The sequence below is a fragment of the Hyperolius riggenbachi genome, chromosome 3 (assembly GCF_040937935.1).
Source record: "Hyperolius riggenbachi isolate aHypRig1 chromosome 3, aHypRig1.pri, whole genome shotgun sequence".
NCBI classification, from domain to species: Eukaryota; Metazoa; Chordata; class Amphibia; order Anura; family Hyperoliidae; genus Hyperolius; species Hyperolius riggenbachi.
In genome coordinates, this window is record NC_090648.1 from 322,516,602 (window position 1) to 322,540,134 (window position 23,533).

At 42.4% G+C, this 23,533-nt stretch overlaps 1 long non-coding RNA gene across 1 annotated transcript; it reads left to right on the forward strand.

Annotated features, from left to right (window-relative positions):
- The first annotated feature begins 410 nt into the window (after nt 1-410).
- LOC137561474 (uncharacterized) lies at nt 411-14,865 on the forward strand. Its single transcript, XR_011030027.1, has 3 exons — nt 411-877; nt 5,695-5,777; nt 14,671-14,865. It is a non-coding gene; the product is annotated as an uncharacterized lncRNA (long non-coding RNA).
- Nucleotides 14,866-23,533: the final 8,668 nt, after the last annotated feature.

The window sequence follows — 23,533 nt, forward strand, 5'->3', positions numbered from 1 at the left end:
CTAGCATTATAATTTTCTGCACTGTAACATGATTGACTTGGCTTCATGATCTTCAGAAACCTGCTACATTTCATGTTTACTTGCATGAGCTCACTGGCTCCAGCCTGCTGATCACCTGACATCTAACTGCTAAACAGTAACCAGCACAACTGCCATTTACGTGTTTACTATTTACTTGCATCAGTGCTTTACTTCATCTAACATCTGGAAATATGCCTGAAGAAGGAGACTAGATCCCAGAAAGCTTGCATAATTTAACTTTCTCAGTTAGGCCCGGTTCACATTAGCGGTGGCCGTCCGGAATCGCCGTGCCGGAGCCGGACCGCTTTCAGAACGGACGGAACGGACGCACGGCATGGCAATGAAAGCCTATGCGTCCGTTCACATGCGTCCGTTCTGCCGGACCGGAGCCGGACCGGATCCGGGCCGGATCCGGACTCCGGCGTCCGTTCCAACATGCGCTATTTTTTGGTCCGGCTCCTCCGGCAGCCGTATCCGGAGCGGAGCCGGACTGCACCATCCGGCCAATACAAAGCAATGAGAGCCGGAGAGCGCACAACACACTGGCTACAAAAACCGGACGTTCTACCTCACTTCCTATGCATTTTGGATGGGGACCACATGGGCCCAGCGAAGAGTGGGGCAGCAGCGATTTCATGCTGGAGCTCTTTTTGCCAGCAACATGTCTGCTGAAGGAGGCGAACAACAGAGAGAATTCCCAGGTTTACGAGTAACAACAGAGAGAATTCCCAGGTTTACGAGTAAATGCCTGGATCCATGGTCCCAACTGCAGTCTCTGTATCCACGGATGGTCTCCACACGTCCACCTGTCTCCAACAATGACCCCAGACCCTTCTGCTGACCTCCCAGACCCCAGGTAATTAAAAGGATGTTATCTCCTTAAGAAACCGGATCCGGACCGCAACCGTGTTCACACCGCACGGAAACCGGATGCAAACGGACCGGATCCGGATAGGAACCGTACGGATCAGGTCCGGTCCGGATACGGTGCGGTCCGGACATCCGGTGCGGTTTTTATTAAACCGCAAGTGTGAACCGGGCCTTAGCCATTAAAAGGTATTACTTTTACAAGACTTTGTTTTTTCTACTTGCACTGTAACAGTAGATCATACAAAGTGATGCTTCTATAATTAGTAGCACGGTAAATATATTATCGTAGCCAGCTTTATATGGCTTATTTGCTGTATCTATTTGCCATTCCTTACCTGCATTTTGTTGACCAATTAAGTGATAACCTTGGTTCTTGCCTCTCCACTAGTCTAGATTTAGAATCACATATGAAAGTATTTGTAAATAAAACATTAATTTGTGTTTACTTCCCTTAGATCATCCAGTCATTAATTTAAGGAATTATTAAAGCTTCAAGATGCCGCACTAAGTGTTTGCTGTGAGTTTCCATGCATATTACAGGGCTGCAGGCAAAAGTAAAAAAAAATAAAATAATGTTTCAATGTGAACTTTAAATAGCGTAAATGAGAAATGTCACCACATCAATATATGTAGTGACCTGGAAATGTGACAGCACATTAGCAGATTGCCCCAGTACACATAATTGTTTCATTTACTGTCATGTATGAGGAGCACAATTCAAGGAGCGTCTAGCCACAGGCCTTGGGAGAAGAAATGAGAATACAGAATTGCACTGTGCACGACATTAAAGTATCTGGGCCGATTTGTATCACAGCGTGGAAAAACAGCGAATGCTTAGATGTATTAAATGGTCAAGAAAGCTTGACTTTTACCTCAGGCCAAACGCATGCATTATTCTGGAGTTTGCTGAAGTATCTCATGTGGCTTACCAAGAATATTGTATTTCTGCTGCAATGAATTTTAAGTTTGAGGTTATACCATTCAAATAAAATTCCAAGTAAAATATTGTGAGATTTCAGTTAGGATGATGTAAAAGTACAGTAGTCTCTAATTCTTACAGTACCCATTATTATTATTATTATTTATTAGATTTATATAGCGCCAACATATTACGCAGCGCTGTACAATAAATAAGGTTACAGACAATGATAACAGGGGTGACAGAACAATACAGGTAATAGACAATAGATACAATAATACAGGTAATAGCAAAAAGATACACAACACAATGCAGACAGTAGTACAATGCCAGATCATAAACTGGAGTGGTAGTGGTAACAAGTTCCAAATTCTGGGTAAAGTGCACACAGTCATGTATGATACACAAGGGGAGAGGGCCCTGCCAAAGGCTTACAATCTAGAGGGAGGGGTTGGTGACACAAGCTGTGCATTGCTTAATACGGCTTACGATTTATTAATGCCTATGGGCACCAGAAGACTGAAGCTTACATGACCAATCTCTGGGTGACTAGCCAATGGGCTTGTTGGATTTCCCCAAGAACAAAGCCAATTCATTCATTGCTTTCCTGCATTCGCCATCCCCCTCTTCTGAAAAGCTCAACGATCCTGGTGTAGAAGATAGTAGACAGTCTGTTCAGTAAAATAAATGGTTAGGCCAGCTACTATTTGCTGTTTAGCATCATGCAGTGACTCAAGGTTTCTGGTACCTATGAATGTGAATACAGTTTAGGGAGAAGAACGCATGTTGAACGGGTTGTGGGGGCCTAAGGGGTGACAGTGGCAGGCTGAACATTGGAAATAAGATAAGTATGCTTTATAAGTACTCTAATCCTTAACTTCTTCCCTACCGCCCCAGGGCCGCGTAACAGTGAAAGGCGTCAAGTCCTGGGGCAGGGTTTTACAGGGGACCGCTTCAGTGATGGAGCTCCGCTCCACCATCAGTCTACCAGTGGCGATCGCCGCTAGGAGACTGTTAGCCTGGTCACTAAGGGGGTGTAAGCCTATGGTCCTGAAGTGTTTAAAGGGACCCAGAGATGAGTAAAGGGGCCATTTTTTACTTAACCGGGGCTTCCTCCAGCCCCATAAGCATGGATGCATCCCTCACCGTCCTGAGCCTGACTGAGCCAAGTACCAGGGGTTGATTGCGGCAGATGGAGGACTGCGGGAGGATGGCTAGGGACGCATCCATGCTTATGTGGCTGGAGGAAGCCCTGGAGGAAGTAAAATAAACGGCCCCTTTACTCATCTCTGAGTACAAATGCCTCAAGTTGGCTGAGGTGGCCAATAATGACTGCCTCAGCCCATAATCAGGCATCTATACAGCAGCCCCGGACCCAATAGATTCTACTCCCCTTCAGTGACGGCAGATTCTATTGTTCCCACCGCACCGCTCCCCCGCCTGCCGTGTGATGTCACACATGCGCTGCTCCATCACCCCCCTCCCCCGCACAGTGCATCGTCAGCTGTCTGTTGCCCAAGGAGATCAGTTCCTGACACCCGACGGGAGACATCAATCACAGGTGTGTACACAACTTTAAAGCTGATCTCTAAGCAAAACAGCAGACATTATTGCAGTATTTAAAGAAGAACTCCAGTGAAAATAATGTAATAAAAAAAAGTGCTTCATTTTTACAATAATTATGTATAAATTCTTTAGTCAGTGTTTGCCCATTGTAAAATCTTTCCTCTCCCTGATTTACATTCTGACATTTATCACATGGTGACATTTTTACTGCTGACAGGTGATATCAGTGGAAGGAGATGCTGCTTTTTTTGGCATTTGGAAACAGCTATAATTTCCCACAATGCAACAAGGCTCCCACAGTGTGATGTCAGAACCATGGTGCTGACATCCCACTGTGGGAGGGGTTTCACCACAATCTCAGCCAGACATAGCCCCCTGATGATCCGTTTGTGAAAAGGAAAAGATTTCTCATGGGAAAGGGGGTATCAGCTACTGATTGGGATGAAGTTCAATTATTGGTCACGGTTTCTGTATACATGTTGAGTTTGTAATCCAGCAGCACAAGAATTCAAGACAACTTTTACTTGCTTATCTTATCTGAAAGTCTAAAGCCCCATCTACACGATACGATTCTTTATACGATTCGATTACGATTCTATTTACGATCCGATTAAATCCAACATGTCCGATCTGGATTCGATTAGATTCAATTCGATTTGCCATTGTTTTGCGTATCGTGTAGATTGGGCTTTAAGCATGTGTCTCCTGCTAACAGCACTTTACTGTCTACTGAAGGATTTTAATTTTGACCAGTTCTGCTTTAAATGGTACCTGTAACAAAATAAAATGAAAGGCTTACCTCAGTAGTGGCATCCCCCATGCTCCTCAAGCCTTGACAAATATCTTGTTGCGGTTGGGTATGGAGCCTTTTGTGCACAGCTTTTTCCTCTGCGCATGAGTGCCTTGCGGGGTCTGTACTTGTGCCTGCGCTGTGCAGCCATGCTTGCAGCTGCATAGAAGAATAGGGTCCCAGCGAGCGGTGGAGGGTACAAAGGAAGATCAGAGAAGCCTCTGGATTATTTAGAGGCTTACCACTATAGAGGTAAGTATTTAGGGTAAAAAAAAATGTCATCATAGGTGTAGACAAACATTTACATCTGTAATAAAACTTCGCTAAACGGCCTCTAGTATCATTCAAATATGTATGTGAATGTTTTTCAGAATACATCACATTTTCAAAATGTTTAAATACACATTTTCATACTCAACTGAGTTCTGTGGGGTTGATTTAATAAAGAGAATGTGCAGAAACGTTCTGTGAAGTGAAGCGGCATTCGATTCCAACTCCAATCATGTGTAGTGGTTTACAAGAAATCCTGAAATTCGCCTCCATATGATCGGATGGTTGAACTCAGCTTCATTTCAACGCACATCTTTTACTAACTAATCATCTATCATGTGTAATCCTGGGAGTTATTATATCTGTGTAGAAACCCAAAAAAATATTACACAAGCAATAACAATGCAAAATGATGCAGAGTTATCCAGAAATTGAATATTAAAAAAGCTCAACAACAAAAAAATAAATGCTCGATCATTTTCTTTACAATGTCAAAAACTCAGAAATGATGAATCCTTGCTTTCACCTACTGCTATATACAGTAGTCTCTCTGTGAGGCACTATACAATGACAAAGAATATAAATAAACCATCTAAAACAAAAATAGATGCCCCTTGTTTATTCGAATCCACTGTGATTCAAATGATACAATGGAGAAAATCATGAAAATTGCAAAGGGATCATATAATATTTTTATAGGCTTTGTATGTTATTAATCTTGGTAATGGCATTATATACTGTACATCAATAATAATTTTTACAATATATTAATAATTATAAGTTGATGCAAATGGTATGCAAATGTATGCAGCTTGGAAATGGACCAGTTAAATTTGAGTGTTCCATTTGCAAGCCAAATAAATTAACATAAAATTAACATAATGTTGCGCCAACTTAGAATTTTTAGATTTTTATATTAGAATGTTTTGAAAAATGTTTTCCTGCTATGTGCAATTGCAATTGCTCCATAAGAAAGAAAGAAAGGAAAAAAAACACACAAGAGATTCCATTCTGGTGCAGAAGGCCTATTCATGTAAATTCAGTGAGACCATGAACTTATATTGGGTAATTAAACTTTGCCTTGTTTTTATTTGTCTAGTTTGGAGCTGAAAGTAACTATTTACCATTGACCTTCACAAAAGTGAAGTGCACTTATGTTCTCACAACTGGCCAGTTGTCCCAACTCAAAGTCACTTTAGATCTAACAGGGTAATAATACCTTATTACCAACTCTCACCTCTGTGTTATTTCTCATCAGGTATCACATCTCCAGGATGTTGTCCAAGACCACATCTCCCAGATTCATCAAATCTATATTTAGGCTGTCTGGACACATGTAATGTAAGTGACACCATGATATATATATGTATATATATATATATATATATATATATATATATATATATATATATATATATATATATATATATATATATATATATATATGTGTATATATACTGTGTATGTATATATATATATATATATATATATATATATATATATATATATGTTGATGTACCAGTCTCATACCTCTGATTTCAAAAACAGACTCCAGCTAATGACAGCACTTGGAAAACATTGGTGACGTCTCCTACATGATTTCACAATTTGTGTGAGGTTGCACTGCATACTGTAACTATATATACATATACAGTACTTGCTGTACAAATATCTGGCATTCCTAAAGCCTGACTGTACTAGTGGAGTTTGTACTTTTTATATGAGATCTAAGCAGAACACAAAAATATTTTTCCGTCTGAGTCAGATTCCTATATTCCACCACGCTCGTCCCAGAACAAATCTTCACTTGCAAGCATATGTTAAAAGCTGTGACTTTTCACTTACTAACACTCAGTTTTTAATCTCTTCCATTACTGAGGCCATCTGGAGACTGAGAAGGTTCCCACTTCTATTATTCTATAACACTTATTATTTGTTGTGTGTACCCATCTGAACCGTGGAACAGCTGGATTTCACTGCGTTTTCAAATCCAGGAAAGAAACTTTTAGAAGTCCATCAAGAATGTGTTATATAGTAAATAGACTGTCGTATCACTTCACACTGAGATATGAAAAGCACCTGGAATAAATGAGCAGTAGCAGAAAGGTTATACTTCTGGGAATTGAAGCATTTATGGAGAGGAGTACAAGGATAGCATTGTGCAACTAACAGTCACTGGCTCTCTAATGCCGGGCATACATGGCATTTTCACCCCTTATCAATCGAGCCGCTGATGGCTCGATTGATAATATTCTACAGGTCCGATGACCTGCAGGATAGATTCCCCGCTCGATCCCCGCTGGCGGACAATAGCGGGGAATCAAGCGGGTGATAAGCAGCGCCAGCGGGGATCGATCCGCGCGCACGCGGCTTGATCCGGCGCATAATTGGCTAGGTGTATGATGGTCAAAACTCTTGTTGACTTGTTGTGATCGAAGTACTCAAAAAACAGTTAGGCTTGCTTCACATCAAGCCTAAGCTGATGTGTTTCCACCATAGGTCTGGAAAAATGCAGCAGGTTGGGATTTTGTGTTTGCGTTGCGATCTGATTGAGTTCTAAATGACAGTGTGAATCCTATTAACCACTTAACGACCGCCTAACGCCGATAGGCATCGGCAGGTCAAAGTGGTGTTACCATGGAAACGGCCGCTCGTTCGAGCGGCTGTTCCATGTCAGTTCATGGAGGGTGTCTCCATGAACAGCCTGCGAGCCTCCAATCTCGGCTCGCAGGCTAATTGTAAACATGTGGGGAAGAAATCCCAGCTGTTTACATCATACGGCGGTGCTGCTGCGCAGCAGCGCCGTAAAGGAGATCGGCCTCTGAGTGGCCGGGGATCGCCGGCATCTGATAGGCTGAAGCCTATCAGAGGCGGTGCAGGACGGATCTCCATCCTGCGCTGCCCAGGGTAAGGTCGGGAGGGAGGGAAAGGGAGCGAGGCCTGAAATCGCTGCGGAGGGGGGCTTTGAGGAGCCCCTGCTACCCACATAGTGCCGGCGGCGATCAGACCCCTCCAGCAGGACATCCCCCTAGTGGGGAAAAAAGGGGGGAAGTCTGGCCACCCTGGCTGCCTGCTGATCTGTGCTGTGGGCTGGAGAGCCCACGCTGCACAGATCAGCGCAAAATCCCCTGGTCCTCAAGTGGTTAATAACCTAGGATCTGTTCACCATCCGTTTTCGTGTTCCACTATGATACAGCAAAACATGACATTTTGCCTTGCAGAGTGAACTGAGCCTCAGGCCTCATTGATTACCTAAAGTCTTAAGTCTTGTACACATATTTAACAAAAGTTGCTTGAAGCATTCATCTACATTCATCATCAACAGTATGGGCCTTATTCAAATCACTTTTTCTTCTAAGTTTTCTCCTAGGAGACAATTTTTCATCATCTGTTTAACTACTTTCGGACCGAGCGAGTATAAATCTACGGCGGGCAGGGGGCGCTGCGGTCCTGACCGGACGTAAGCTCTACGTCCCATTGACCACGCGTCCTCGCCCGTCCCCGTCGCTCGGTCCGCTCTGCCCCCGCCGCAATGTGATGCCCTGACGCCTCTATGATGCAGAGCACTGTGAGCCGGGCAGGAGCCGTTTTCATTGGCTCCTGGCCCTGTCATTCATGTAAGCCTTTCCCATTGGCTTACATGGAGTGACAGGGTCAGGAGCCAATGAAAGCGGCTCCTGACCAGCGCACTGCTGTCATAGCGACGGCAGAGAGAGCAGCCTGCGGCGGGGACAGAGCGGCATGTCCGGCGGGAGCGACGGTAACTTGCGGCGATTCATCGGGAAGCGGCGGTTTGCTAGACCAGCACCCTCTGGTCCTTAAGGGGGCAGAGGGTGCTGGTCCAGAAAGGGTTAAAATAACATTTCAGCACTCTACAATTAACTACCAAAAAGTAGGTGAAAAGGTACTGTCAAAACTTAACCTGAGTATTTTCTTGCTTGCTGGTAGCTTAAAAGGTATTTTATTGATAAGGTGTTAAAATATCACTTAGAAAACTTTAGAGAAAAAGTGAATTTAATAAGGACCTTGTGCAGTTGGCCAAGTGTGTACAATATTGTTCAAATGACATTGATCTACAAAATGTGCACATGCTATGCATAATGTCACTTCCACTTGCATGCAATGTTTAAATGAGTTGGTCGTTTAAAATATTGGTGTGCTGACGTCGTTCGAAAGACTCGTAGTTTATCTTTGTCACTGGTAAAATTGTTTCCGTGATGTTGGTTGTTTGTTTGCAGGAACTTTTGTTGAGTGTGTGTATGGACTTTTACTTATTGCTTGGTGCTGCCTTCTGCTTAAATTGGCCCACTCACTGTATGGTGAACTTGCTCAGTTGATCAGCAGACAACAGTACGACTTGTAATTCATTGTTTAAAAAAAAGCTGAAAACCCCTGGCTGGTGGAACTGATTATTTATCTTGTGATTATGCTGACAATATATTGCCTACAAAGATGCCATGTCTGTATGTGCCATGCCATCGTTTAGATTTTCTTGCGTGAAAATTCATAGAAAAGTGTGGCAAAAAAAAAAGTCCATGGTCTGGGTCAACTTGTTCAAATTTGAAAAGGACAAATATATTCAGAACTCAGTATTTTTTACTCAGAGGCTAAAACTGACCTCAGCAGCCAACTGTTCCAAAAGTAATCCCCACTATAACACAATAACATTAGGTGTCCATCATATGTCCCCTAAAAAACAATTTTTTGGGTTCCCATTATTCACCTCCTCCTTTTCCTATACAGGGTAAACACACAGCATTCCCACTCTCATTGGTCACCATAGCTAGAGGGGAGGAGGGGCACCTTTGCTTCTATGGAAGCGCCGGCCCTGACAAAAACCCATGGTCTGGATCAACTTGTTTAAATTTGAAAAGGACAAACATATTCAGAACTCCGTATTTGTTACTCAGAGGCTAAAATTTACCTCAGCAAGCAACTGTTCCAAAAGTAATTCTCCTTAGACCTTAACTAATACTAAAGGGCATACTACTAGGAGCCAGTATGGTGGAGTATGTTAGTATCAAAGGAAGGAAAATTAATTGTATTCAAAGTGCATATTCACAAAACAAGTCACCTCTATGTCAGCTACTACAGTATATTTCCCTAATGACCCTCTCACTACTTGGATAGTATTTCAGGTCTCACCACACATTCCAGAGGAAAAGTCACTCTCCAGAAAAGGAAAAATGGCACGATAAAGCTATAGAAACAGAGCCTGTATGGGTAAAATGTAATGTAGGTGGGTGAAGCCCCTAATGACAAATTAAAAAGATTTTAAAACAATGAAAAAGAGTATAATTTCTCCATCAGTCTTATGTAATGATGGCTTCTGCGAGAACTGTTCACATTTGAGAAATATTAATTTATGTACTTCTGTAGGCTTGCCCAATGCCCAGATTAAGGTGCCTCTGTAATAATTCTGATAACCTTGCCTTGAATGCCAGTGGCAGTTGAATTATTACTGTCAATGTACTTATGTGGATGTTTTTGATGTAGATAGGTAGATACATAACATGTTTTTCCTACTAGTGTATATATGGGGTCTGTCAATATACTGTGTATCCTTGAATATAAGTCGACCTTGTGTATAAGTCAACCCCAATATTTGACCCTCTTAAGCTGGATTTTTTTTACTCCAGTATAAGTCTACCCAGCAAAGTTAATGGCTGCACTTGGGGAGAGGATAATGACTGCATTGCACAAAGTATTGCAGCCACCCGTCCTGGCCCATAAGTGCAGCCAATAACTCTTCTAGGTCCCCAAGTGCAGCAGTTATCCACTCCTCCTGCTTAGTAAGCTCTGCAGTCTAGTATCTTTACCCCGCCCTTTCATGTTACTTGTTGTGGCCAGGAGTTTTATGTTTTAACCTGTGTTTTCTTGGCATTTCCTTTATCAAGAAAGTGTCACTTACCACTGGGTAAATTAGTGCAAATGGCCGGTAATGGATGCGTCTAAAACCTTCTCATATCAGAGTTAATCTATACAAAGTTGTTATTTTCCATGCAAAAGGTGATGCTGGGGGGGAGGTTATAAATCATGCTGGCCACTGGGGATCGCTCTGCAAAGGCTGGGAGAGAGTTGCAGCCACCACCTCCTCAGCTATGAGTCAGAAATTTAGGTCCATCTCGAGTACAAGTTGACCTCTATACTTTTATTTAGTGAGTCAGACCTAAATTTCTAGACTTATAGTCGAGTATATACGGTAATCCTGATTGTTCTGCTCATCACAAAGTATGGGACAGCAACCAATGGTTTTACAATTAATCTTTACTGTTAAGAAAAGAACAAGATACCGCCGCCTATTTTTTCTACAAAATATCTGTGAATAAATTTTTCACATGTAAATGAACAGCTGAACTGGTAAATGGCATATTAATAAGAAATTATCTACAGTAATCTCAAAATCTCATTTCAACAGCAAAATGAAAAGTGTAGATGTGTTCATTGCCTTGGCTTTCAAATCACATCTGTTCTTCCTCGTCCTATCTATCTATCTATCTATCTATCTATCTATCTATCTATCTATCTTTCTATTATCTATCTATCTATCTATCTATCTATCTATCTATCTATCTACCTACCTACTGGTGTCTGTTTGTCTATCTTTCTATATCAAATCAGTGCATCTTTTGTATGAGAAAAATGAAATATCAACTGTAGCATATCTATAAAAAGCCAGGGTTTATTTAGCAAAGGAACACTGCTGTTCTTCATTCTGCTGGTCACTGATTGGTTGTTTTGGGGTCACATGATGCTCAATGCATAGTGGGGGAACTGGAGATTATTCCAAGCCTCACTGAAACAAATGACCAAATTGACAGGTCCGGTTGTAAAACAGAGATGGATTAAGATGTAATGGGTGCCCTAGGCAAGGCAGTAGATTTGGGGCCCTCTTGTGGTTTGTTTGGTAAGCTGAAGTGGAGAGAGGTCAGAGAAGGTGGCAGATGGGCCCCTTGACACCCACATGGCCCCAGGCACCTGCCTAGGTTGCCTGGTGGATAATCCTGCTCTTTTGTAAACTTATAAACCTTATATACAGCAGCTGGACTACAATATCAGTCTTAACTGTACTTGCAAGGGGCTATCCATGGTTTCTCTGACTATGCATAGTGAAAATGTAGGGAAGTTCCATGATTTATGTTTTATCTACTGGTGCTTTCCATATTCTACGTATGGCATTACAAGATATATTGAGTAAACACAGCTAAACCTACTAACACTAACGGTTCACTAACGGTCATGCTCTAAAAAGCTGTCTGTCTAGTTCGCAAGCTGCAGTGATAGTGTGACTTTTGCTTTATGGTGTTAATAATATATTCCAAATCCATTGTAATGCCTATTGTGGTTTAGTTATTGTTTAGGTGCTTGTAATATTGACTTTGAAACTACAGGATTCCATAAGAATTGTTTTCCAATTCTTTTTGAAAAAATAGTGTAGTCTTTTGAAACTTATTTTGCATAGGATTGATCCGCTTTGTGTCTTGTATGGTCCATTCTATTTATTCTTTCTTGTTCAGGGCTGAGGGCTGTCATCAAAATCAATAAATATTTTTGAACTCCATAGGAGATACACTAAAATCCTATCTTAGGCCCCTCATGTAAGGTAAAATTCTGGACCTCCCCACCTTGTGTACAGTATGGGAGTACTACTCGTACCCCCTCCATCAGATATTTAAACTTCATAAGTAAACATGCACGAATCCTGGAAACGTGGGTTTTCAAATAGAATGTGTCCCCAGAGCGAGAGCAGTGAAATCACTTTTCAGAATATGATAATTTACCAGACCACGTGGCTCATTAGTCTACAGAAAATGAACTCTCACAGCAAGCAGTAAGCTGAGGTAGTAAGCTTTTAGTTTGGACCAGTTGGATTTCCCATCTCGACCTCTGGCCAAAGAGAAAATATTATTGTACTGTATACAATTAGGCCAGTCATTTTTTGGAATTACACTTCATCATACCAGTGATGCGCCAAGCCCGATTGGGCCCATGCTACTTCTCAGGCACGAGCCATTGACAAGTGCTTGTTGACGGTTCTTGGCTGGACCCAGCGGAGGAACTGCACGGAGGAGCAGGATGTGGGAAGCCTCTGCATTGTCCAGAGGCTTCTCTCTACCTAGGTAGGTACCCAAATTGGGCACTTTTTTCACTGCAGAATTCCTTTAAAGGCATGTATCCCTAAAACTGATTTCCCATTTGTTGCTGGGCTTGTGCTCTATAGGAAAATATGACCAGCAAAGCTCATTGAATGTAATGGTCAGGATGGAGTGACTAGAGATTCCATATATGGAAAGCAAGGCTTCACTGAGGGAAGTTTATCATGAAGAAATCTATTTCACCAGACCTTGTTATGTCCTATAAAGTTTAATTCTTATATAATCACATCTTGCTGAGAAATATCTGGCAGAAAAGGTCACATTCTTTTATATCTGTCCCAGTGCAAAACAACAATCCATGAATTACATTGTGACTAGTAAATATTTTAAAGCCTGAATGGTTTAGAAAAGGAAAAACCACAGAGGCACATTAATTATAAATATCTTTGAAAGGCTTACACAAAGTGATTCAATCTGATGATCTGTGTCTTGCCAGCAGAGTCATATAGCGTTAGTTGCAGCAATCACAAGTACAACATTCTTTTTAGAGTTGTAAAAAGGCAAAAACAACTCTTTCAGGGCTTAAATCTAAACTTGATGGAAGCTTTTTTTTCTGTAAATCTCTTTATAAACCAAAAGCACAGATTTTTTTCCTATCAGCTCCAACATATTGGGAATAATTTATTAAGACAAGTGCAATGAATACTGGAGCAAAAAATGACCATAAGAAGCCAGTCAGCTGTAAGATGTAATAATGATTCTGAGCGACTGCTCCACATTTATACAAGCTGTCTTAATATAAAGAAAATCCTTTACTCACCCCACATGGGTGGAATGTGTTTTTCCTCAAGCTGTGGTCCTCTACCAGAGTCCAATGAGCTTGAGGGTCCTGTGCAGTGCCTTAACTGATTCTCTTCTCTTGACAGAGATTTCTGATGTTCCTGGAATATTGGAGTCACCACTCTAGCTTAGGGGTCACTGACCTGAGTGCTCTTATGACTGGGACTGGGACTACTTTGGCCTTTACTGTCCAGCACCTTATAGTCTTGCCTCATGTTTGGATGTCTGCTAGTATGATGGGACTTGTTTTGGGAGGTTTCTATGGTCTGGTTCCAGTTCCTGTAACCCCATTGCTCTGGTGTTAGGCACCTTTGCATTCTCCCATATGTTCTTCCAGTACTGTTTAGTCCCTGTTGCCAATAGTTAATCTGTTACTGTAATTTTTGCCATGTGGTGGAGAGTACACCTTGGGTAGTTCTTTGGAGAGGAGGGCATTTGTCTTTTTGGCCTCTGCTTCTCTAGAATATCTCTTTTGTCTTGTGGCCAGTTCTGTGAATGTTTGTTGAGCAGGCTCCAGGTCTTCACATGGGGTCAGTGACCATAAAGTTCCACAAGAGCCAAGAGCTGTTGTATGAGCTAGCAGTAAACAGCAGTGCTGAGCTAATCAGCAGCCGCCCATTGCTAAGCATTTATCTTACACTAGACCTTAGGCCTGTTACAAGAACGGGCGGTAGGCCTTGGCCTCTACGGCCATCACAACCCCCTCCCCCCTGTCACCTCCTCCAACGCTGCCGCAACATCGCCCGCACGCCCTCTACACGTACGCGGCTGCTACACACACACTCCCGCAAAACACAGCGGCCGTGACGACATGTGCACACACTCGCCCCCTGCACCCGTCCTCCTGTGCTGTCTAAAGTCCTCACAAGTGTGGCACGCACGCTTTTTGGCCTAAACACACAGACACACGGACACAGGAGGACACAGGGACACAGGCAGAGTATTATATAGGATTTAGGTAGACTTTAACAGTGTTAGACACAAGGACCCAGTTTTAGTAATTGTGGAAAACCTTTAGAATGTTACATTTCATATTGAAAATATGTTTGCACGCTTATTCTGTATTTTTATTGGTTTATTGCATGCTTACTCTGAATTTTTATTGATTTATTTTACTGTAAGACAAGCAGTATACTCTAGATAAAATATACATTGGGAATCTAAATGAAAATACAAATTCTGTCATCTTAAACAAAAAAAAAGGTAGTATTTCTCCCTCCTGTTTTCATCACTGCTACAGTTTAGCTTCATTATGTTGAATGTGACTTTGCAGTTCTATTAATTTAACATTTCCTTAGCTACAGGGAATCTATTCAACACTGAACCAGAAGATGAAGGAGCTATTAAATGAGCGTGAAGGCGATGTTCTGGTCATTACTGACTAGTGCAAATTAAAGGGCACTTGAAATATGACTTGTTTGCCGAGGAAGAGTTTTATGTGCTACTTATTATAATGTTGTTAGGAGCTGAATCTTTGCATAGAGAATGCTACTTCAGCAAGAACTGTATCTGTATGACCTAGAAAAATGGGCAACAGCATTTACATAGTATCTGTCTTCAAAAGTCTTCCAAGGCCAATCTTGTGATACATTAAATCATAACCTGAAAACGCACATCTGAAACCGATATGTTCATTTAATCCTCCTGCCACTGCTTACATCTGCTGTTGCTTTTAATTGTTAATATTCATTCCTTGCTCTTATTTCTTCACAGTGTTCACTAAAGAGCCCCATGTAAAGTTTTTTAGTTACATGACTGTTAAGTCTCTGTCAGGGATGTAACTAGAGGGGAGCAGCACCTGCAATCGCAGGGGGACCCAGAGCTGGGGGGCTCCCAACTAGCAACCTTCCTTTCCCACGATACCGGGGACTATACTTCAGATCAGGAGTTTTTGTGGCTACACTTGAAGATCATGATGGCCACACTTTATTTTATGACAGGGGTCTCAAACTCGCGGCCCGCGGGCCATTTGCGGCCCTCGATACAATATTTTGTGGCCCTCGCCAGCAAAAGCTTCCTTATAGTTTGCTTCAGTGCTCCCAAGTAATCTGCCGCATCCCTGCCGCTAAACGAGGGCTGCAGAGCCCCCAAATCGCTCCCGGGTGGCAATCCGACGGCATTTCTTGGAAGGGGCAGAGCTTTCAGCTTCAGCTCTGCCCCTCCTGACGTCAATCGCCGCACGGATCGCCTCCTCTCCCCGCCCCTCTCTGTGAAGGTAGAGTGAGAGGGGCGGGCAGAGGCAGGGATGCACCGCGATTGTGAAATCCCTTATGAGGCCCTGACTTTGCCTCCTGCGGCCCCCAGGTAAATTGAGTTTGAGACCCCTGTTTTATGACCTTTGTGAGGTGGCCTCTAAGGCCATGAAGGACACCGAGGGGAGGCAAGGGAAGAAATGTAAACATGGGGAGGGGACAAAAGTTTTGCTGGGGGGGCTTCATGAATTGTAGTTACACCACTGGTCTCTATGTGCATTTACTCTTATCCTCACTAGTGCTAACACTGACATCATTAGAATCAAGAATGTTGGCAACTTTTAACTCTTTTATCTTGGTTTTATGTATCAAACACAGCCATCCCATGAGGTTCCGACAGCAGAAGGCCACATAGTTGTGACAGAGTTTGCTGGTTACTTTAGTGCATAAGAAGATTCTTTAGAAGTTTAATCAAAGGCTCAGTTTTAGGATTGGGAAAAAATGCCATTTGAGTTTCTGGGCATGCAGAGTGGTCTGCAAATGGAAGTGGAAAGCATTAAATTACAAAACTTATAGCTAGCGATTTGAGAGAGCAAAGGGTAAGGTTAGGCACAAAGGAGTCTGTCTGCTAATGGCTGGTAAAATTAATGTATGTAGACAGTGCACATACATTTTACTGTGATTTAAAGGACAACTGAAGAGAGAGGTATATGGAGGCTGCCGTGTTTATTTCCTTTTAAGTGATACCAGTTGCCTGGCATCCCTGCTGATCCTCTGCCTCTAATAATTTCAGCCATAGCCCCTGAAAGCATGCAGCAGATCAGGTGTTTCTGACATTATTGTCAGATCTGACAGATTAGCTGCATGCTTGTTTCTGGTGTTATTAGGACACTTCTGCAGCCAAACAGACCAGCAGGACAGCCAGGCAACTGGTATTGTTTAAAAGGCAACAAATATGGCAGCCTCCATAGTCTTCTCACTTCAGTTGCTCTTTAAAGGACCACTATCACTTAAATTCATAAAATATAAAATACATGTAGCACATACAAATAAGAAGTACTTTTCTTTCAGGTGCCCAAAAATAGGTAATGTGATGAAACAAAAAATAATAATAAGGTGGAGGGAGGTGTCTTTACCACTCCAGATGGAAGAACCCAAACCACAGGGTAAATATAAAAAGATTAAATTATTTATTCAGCACGATTAAAAGGACAACGCGTTTCTCGGGTCTCAGCCCGCTTCTTCAGGTCAATACTGCTACAGACACTATAGGACTATCTCTGCCTCTGCAAAGTTGACATATGTTTGTTTACACTAGAGGGGCATATCAGAGTCATATAGTCATGAAAGTCATGCAGGGTGGTTGATTTCACAGTGAATTGCCAAAGAAAGAGAGGAATTTCTGGCAAAGTCAGCTTTAGCTATACAACTGCTGTTACCATTTGCATTCAGGCAGCCAAGCACACAGCCATGTGTGAAATCCCCTTATATTGTAACGTGAAAGGTCACATTGGCATCCATGAGCAGTGTTTGCTTGGCCGCACTGAGAAAAAAAGTTGCCTTTTGTCCCTTGTGTGGGCAGAATTTGGGTTATAATGGAAATCTATATGCCTAAAAAAAGAAGTCTGCCAAAAGCATAAAAAACATTTGGCAGATATATTGTAAGCATCTGGCAGGTGTATACAGTGAAATACACAATGCTTCTCTATAGAATGACATCCACATTTGAAAAGCTGCAGTGAGTGTGTTCATCGGAGTAAATGAGGCCAGGTTTGTGCAGTCCATTTCTTTGGTTCCTTTAACATTTTTGTTTTAAGAATTTTGTGAACTTCACTGTATCTCACAATTAAAAAAAATGTCAAAGTTAGCCGTTTAGTGTTACTCAGTTGCCTAGTTATAAAATAAATTAATGTATATTTGGAAATCACACATAAATTATGTTATTCAATATTTCTGAATAATTAATGACAGCTTTTCATCTGTGTGTCATATGGCTTAAAGAGAGTCTGAAGCCTAAAAAAAGACCTCTTTGTACTGGGCAGCCTCCTTCAGCAATAAGAGCTTTGCGCTGTAGCTCTGCCTCTGCTCGCGTTAATCTCCACCGATCTCCGCCTCTCCCCACCCCTCTCAGTGAAAGTAGACTGAGAGGGATGGGAGAAGGTGGAGATCGGCAGAGATTGACGCGAGCAGAAGCAGAGCTACTGCACAAAGCTCTGCCTCTACACGGAAGGAGATCCGAATTTTGCCCCAGGGATTTTGTGGGTATTAATTGATTGTTCTGCCATGGTAATGCAGTGTTTCAGCTATGGTCTTATTGCTGAAGAGGACTGCCCAGTAAAAAGAGGTGTTTTTTTAGGCTTCAGACTCTCTTTAAAGTGAACCTGAGGTAAGAGATATATGGTAGCTACAATATTTATTTCCTTTTAAGCAATACCAGTTGCCTGGCTGTCCTGCTGATCCTCTGCCTCTAATACTTTCAGCCATAGACCCCGAACAAGCATTTGCAGATCAGGTGTTTCTGACAGTATTGTCAGAATTGAAAAGATTAGCTGCATGCTTGTTTCTAGTGTACTTCAGACAATACTTGTAAGGATTCCTCCTGTGGCGTGTTCTGTCCATTGTGGTGGAGCCGTAAACGGTCTGGGCAGCTCAGAATGCTGTCATCATTCCACCAATGGCTTACTACAGCTGAACTGCAGCCAGATAGCCCTGGATTTCCTGCATGCATGTTGTTGCATAGGACTGCATGCATCGGTACAGATAGTCTTTCAGCTAGCACATGGTAACTAAGCCAGCTCAGGATTGAATGATTACCATTCAGCTGTGTGGAGATTTGCATGCTTGCATCCATTGGCTGATGCCAGCATAAAAGTCTGCCTCCTCTTTTAGACCTGGCCCGCCATAGTTTCAGCTCTGTCTAAGCTGTACTGGGTCCTTTGATACTGTGAAATATATTCCTTCTAGTTCAGTTATCTTGTGGAGCTACGATTATATATTTCCCACGGGGACATATATACGTACTCCTTCTAGTGCAGAGATTTTGTATTGTTTGTATTGCCTAGTTAGTTCACTGAATTGCTCCAGTCCAGATCTAGCTAGTGTCCTTGCTTATGTTATATATTAGACCATCACCAATATATACATATTCTAGTCAGCGTTTGTTATTTTCCTTGTATTCGTGTTACGGTGATATATCAGTGCCGCTGATATATACGTACTCGAACTGTTGATATCCTGTGTTCAGCTAGTCAGTTTTTAGCACGTTTCGGTAAGTTGCACTTAGCGTGATCACCCGTGCTTAGGTAGCCTAGTCCTGTCCTTGCGAGGTAGCCATTGCTGCGGTTGCTATTGGTTACCTCACTCTTGTCTTTGTGAATGCTTGTTGTCACAGAGGCAGTGACTAGATTAGCAAGCATTCATTCTGTCAACCTCTGCCCTCCTAGTCCTGTCCTTGCGAGGTAGCCATTGCTGTGGTTGCTATTGGCTACCTCATGCCAGTCTGTCTTGTATCTGTCTGAATGTTTGCTATCGCAAAAGTAGCGCAACATCGCACTGCGCTGCCATTGCGTCTTATCAGAAGCCCAGTGCTGCAGTTGCTCTGGGCAGCCTGTGTAGCCTCTTCCATTATTCAGCTCTTAGCCTTGTTGTGCTGGGTGGTCAGAAAGCATGACCCCCCAGCATTACAATACTGAAGCCAAATACATCAGCAGTGCTGCCAGGCAACTGGTATCATTTTAAAAAAAAAATCAGCCTCCATATAACTTTCACCTCTGGTTCATTTTAAGGCACTCAAGGCAACCCAAAAAAAACAAGTTTTACTCACCTGGGGCTTCTACCAACCCCCTGCAGCTGTGTCTGGTGCCCACGCAGTCTCGCTCCGATGTTCCTGTCCCCCACCAGCAGCCACTTCCATTTTCAACAACAGGCCTGGGAACTCATTTTTTTGGTTGCCTTAAGCGTCCCTTTAATGTGGTCTGAAAGCCAGCATTTCTACTTTGCTCTAAAAGATTCCTCACACCTTGAAAGCTACTATCCCAGAAAAAAATTCTAGCAGAACATCACTGAAATGGTTAAACAAAGCACTTGGGAGCTGGTAATAAGCAGAGAAAATCCCCACAAGCATAGGAGTCCACCTCAGCTCTACTCACCAACCTCTATTGCACAGGTGTTGAACTCCAGGCCTGGAAGGCCAGATCCATGCCAGTGTTTAGGAGGGACTGAGAAAGAGAGGAATGTGTTATACCTGATGGACCATACCTTTCCTGATTCAGACCCATAAATTAATTTGAGCTGTGTCAAAAATGTGTGAGGATCTCGGCCCTCGAAGGAGCGATTTGACGTCACTGCTCTAGAGCCATCAGCAGTTGGTGGGGTGCCTTATAAACAGGAATGGCATAGCTTTCTTCCACCTTACAAAACACTGCACTCGGTGCCAGTGAGCACAGGGTTTCTTCAAAGATTCCTGGCCTAGTGGGGTGCCCAGTAATAAGAGTCAGATATTTGTGGTGCTGTTGAAGTGCCCTACATTTTGTAGCAATAATATATCATCCCTGCTCTAGCGATTCCTTACAGTCTCCTGAAACCTTTTTATACATTGACTCAAACTATGTAAAAGTCAGAGAAACACAGTATTATATGTAACTTGCTAGCAGTCTTTGTGGTTCTTCTGTAGGACCTCATTGATTGGCTACTTGATAGCACTCTTGTTCCTCTCCTGTTTATTGCAGTCTTCTGGTAGATGGTTCGTGCCCTTCACACTCTTCTGCTCAAATCATGTCACCGCTGAGCTATTTGGGTGGGGCTTACAATGAGGTGATCCAACTTGTCCCATCAACTGTAGCAGGAAATACAAATGTGCCCTAATGCTTATTTGAATTTTCTGTTACGGCTGATGTGATCAAGTGTGCCATCATGAATCAGGCTGCGGTATCTGGCGGTAATAAATGCCTATTACCTCAGCTCACTGCAGTCTTACTGAATTAACCCATTTATCTTGTTCAGCATATATTACCAAATGCTATATTTACCGTGATATTTGCTCCATCAGACACACCAAAGTTTAGAGTAACTAAATCTGTTTTTTATTCTAAACCTGGAACACCTCTCTGCAAGCTGTCTCCCTCCCCCCTCCCCCCCCCCCCAAGCTAATAGTACCTCCCAGGAGCCCCAGCATATTAGCAGCTGCGGAGCGCACTCACCTATCCGACTGGTGCACTCCTTTCTGTCTGTGTCCTTCTATCTTCATTGTCACTGGTCCCCCTCTCTGTGAGTCATGTGTGTGAGTATGCATATACCGCCAAGCCTAGTAGCATCAACCCAGCTGTAATGTATTTCTCAGTCCATAAGAAGCAAAGATGCCCCCACCCCTTTTGGGAGCAAAAAGTCAACTTACGGAGGGAAAAATATGGTAACTGTTTTGTGTGCTGAATACAGAATTTTTTAAAATACATAGAAACATAATAGTTTTTTTTACAACACAACTCAATGGCTCAACATACAATTACCAAACAAAGGTACACGTGTGAATGTTGCAGCAATACGTCAGGATGTTGGAAAGTTGTAAATTAAGTGATGCCTACACTTCTCTTCTGGTAACCAGTTATGGGGGCAACTGTAAACTTAACTTTTGCAGGTCTGTTAATTCACACCCTCCAGTTGTTCTATACCTGACATGTCTATCTGTGATGTGCAGCAGGTGTCCACACCGGAGACCTTTGTCAGCCTCATGTTTATTGCTTGAGTAATCTGCAAAGCTTTATATTCTCACAGCTGCATGCAATATATCAACAGTAATGAATTCCTAATCATTACCAAGCCTTTTGGAAGCCAAGCTACTGTGACAAATGTCTACTTTCTTTTCATTTGCCATGCTTTGCTTCCTGCTGAAATATAATATTAAGTCATCTTTTTTGTGTGACTTTGACATTGACTGCAGGTTACAGGAGAATAACAACAACAATTTAGTTTGTAATATTTCAGCCAACATCCTGCATATTTTCTCTGGAAAACCTAATAGTATTTTGTGCAATGAGTATTCTGTAGAATGAAGATTAAAGGTAACGACACATATGAAATGATCTCATCCTTGATGATCTCTTTGGGACTGATTTACTAATGTACCTCCAGGGATCTCCAAGCATCTCCTATGGGGGGGGGGGGGGGGGGGGGATTGTAAGTAACCTAACATATCTATGGAGATATTTTAGTAAATTAGGGTGTGTGTGTGTGTGTGTGTGTGTGTGTGTGTGTGTGTGTGTGTGTGTGTGTGTGTGTGTGTGTGTGTATCTGTGTAAAGGCCTGGTTCTAGACTTTGCTGCCTGAGGCAAACTTGTGAGGATTTGCCTCCTCCTCAATCAGGACAGCAGTACCACTGCTTCCCTTCTGCTGTGCAAGTCAAATGAAACACTGCTGCTCTCCTACCTCCCCCCTCCTCACTCACTGTCAGACTCCTCACACAGCACAACAAGCTGCTTTTCCCCAATAATGAACTCTTTACCTTGCTCTCCTCTCTCTTCTCCTCCTACTCTGACTGCATGCTGTTACAAAAAAAACTGCTGCCCCTGTAATCTCTGCGCCTGATGCAAATGTTTCACCTTGCTTCATGAGAGAACCGGCCCTGCCTGTGTAGGAGGTGAGTAGGGGAAGGGAAGTACTGGGCAGTTGAAGGGTTTTTCCTGTTTGCTGTTTCCCTTCCTGAGAAAGTACTTTCTGTTTTGACAAAAGTTTGTGGGGCAAACAGGAATGTCCAGGGAAGCTTAATATCCTATTTGAAGAATGGAAGTCTGAAAGAGAGCCAGCAGATCAAGCTGTACATTTGAATACCCTCAGATGGACGCAGGAAGATTACAGGTAGCCTTAAGTGACCCAAAGGCATTAAAGTGGACCCAAATTAAACAGAAATAAAATCTATTTTCTAAATTATAATAATAAATAGCAGCCTTTTTTCAGCTGCATGATGACAAATATAAAATATTTTACATTTATTGGAGGAACCCCTCCCTTCCTTTCAAATTGCCGGGATTTTTCCGGCAAACTGGTGGAGGAGATGGTGTCTGGCAATGGAGGAATTGCTAATGGCTGCCCCCAGTATAACCCTAGCTATGAAAAGAGAAGGGTGAAAAGCATGCACTTAAATGATCATAGGTTTGAAGGAGTGTTTATTTATCTTTGTATGTGTCAGAGTGGTGCAACTAAATATTTTTAATTAAAAAAATGTTTGGTTTGGGTCCGCTTTAAGTTCAATTTACCTGGGGCTTCTTCCAGCTCTCCAGCCCCTCTATTAGAGGGACAGCAGTGAGAGGGGCATAGCAGGGGAACACAGTGGACCATGAGGACATTGAGAGACTTGAAGGACTACAGAGGGCTGCCTGGAAAAAGCCACAGGGAAGGTGAACAGAACGCCTTCCTGTTCCCTTTAAGCTTTAGCTGATAAAGGCATCCAAACACACTAATATGCATAAATCTACAATATCTACATAATGTTAATTTGACTAAATGGAGGTGTGAAAAGGAAATCTGGCTGAATGGCCATGAGTTGCAGCACATATAATAGTTGTTTATCACATGCGTTGTTATTATTAGAAGTGCACAATATGGTGTTGCTTGGTAGACATGAAAGAACTGGCTCATTTCTGCAGCACGCTGGGCCCAGTTTTAACAAGAACCAGAAGTTATAATAGAAACTGCTGGGTCCATTAATGTTAAAGTTGTAAAAAAGGAAATAAAATGCTTTTTAAAGGGAACCTGAAGGAAGAGGCATATGGTGGCTGCCACATGTATTTCCTTTTAAACAATACAAGTTGCCTGGCAGTCTTGATCTTTCTGCCATGAGAAGTGTATGAATCACATGCCTAAAATAAGCCTGCAGCTAATCTAGTCAGACTTCAGTCAGAACACATGATTTTCAGGATCTGTGGCTATATGTATTAGAGGCAGAGGATCAGCCAGGCAATCCGCATTGTTTAAAAGG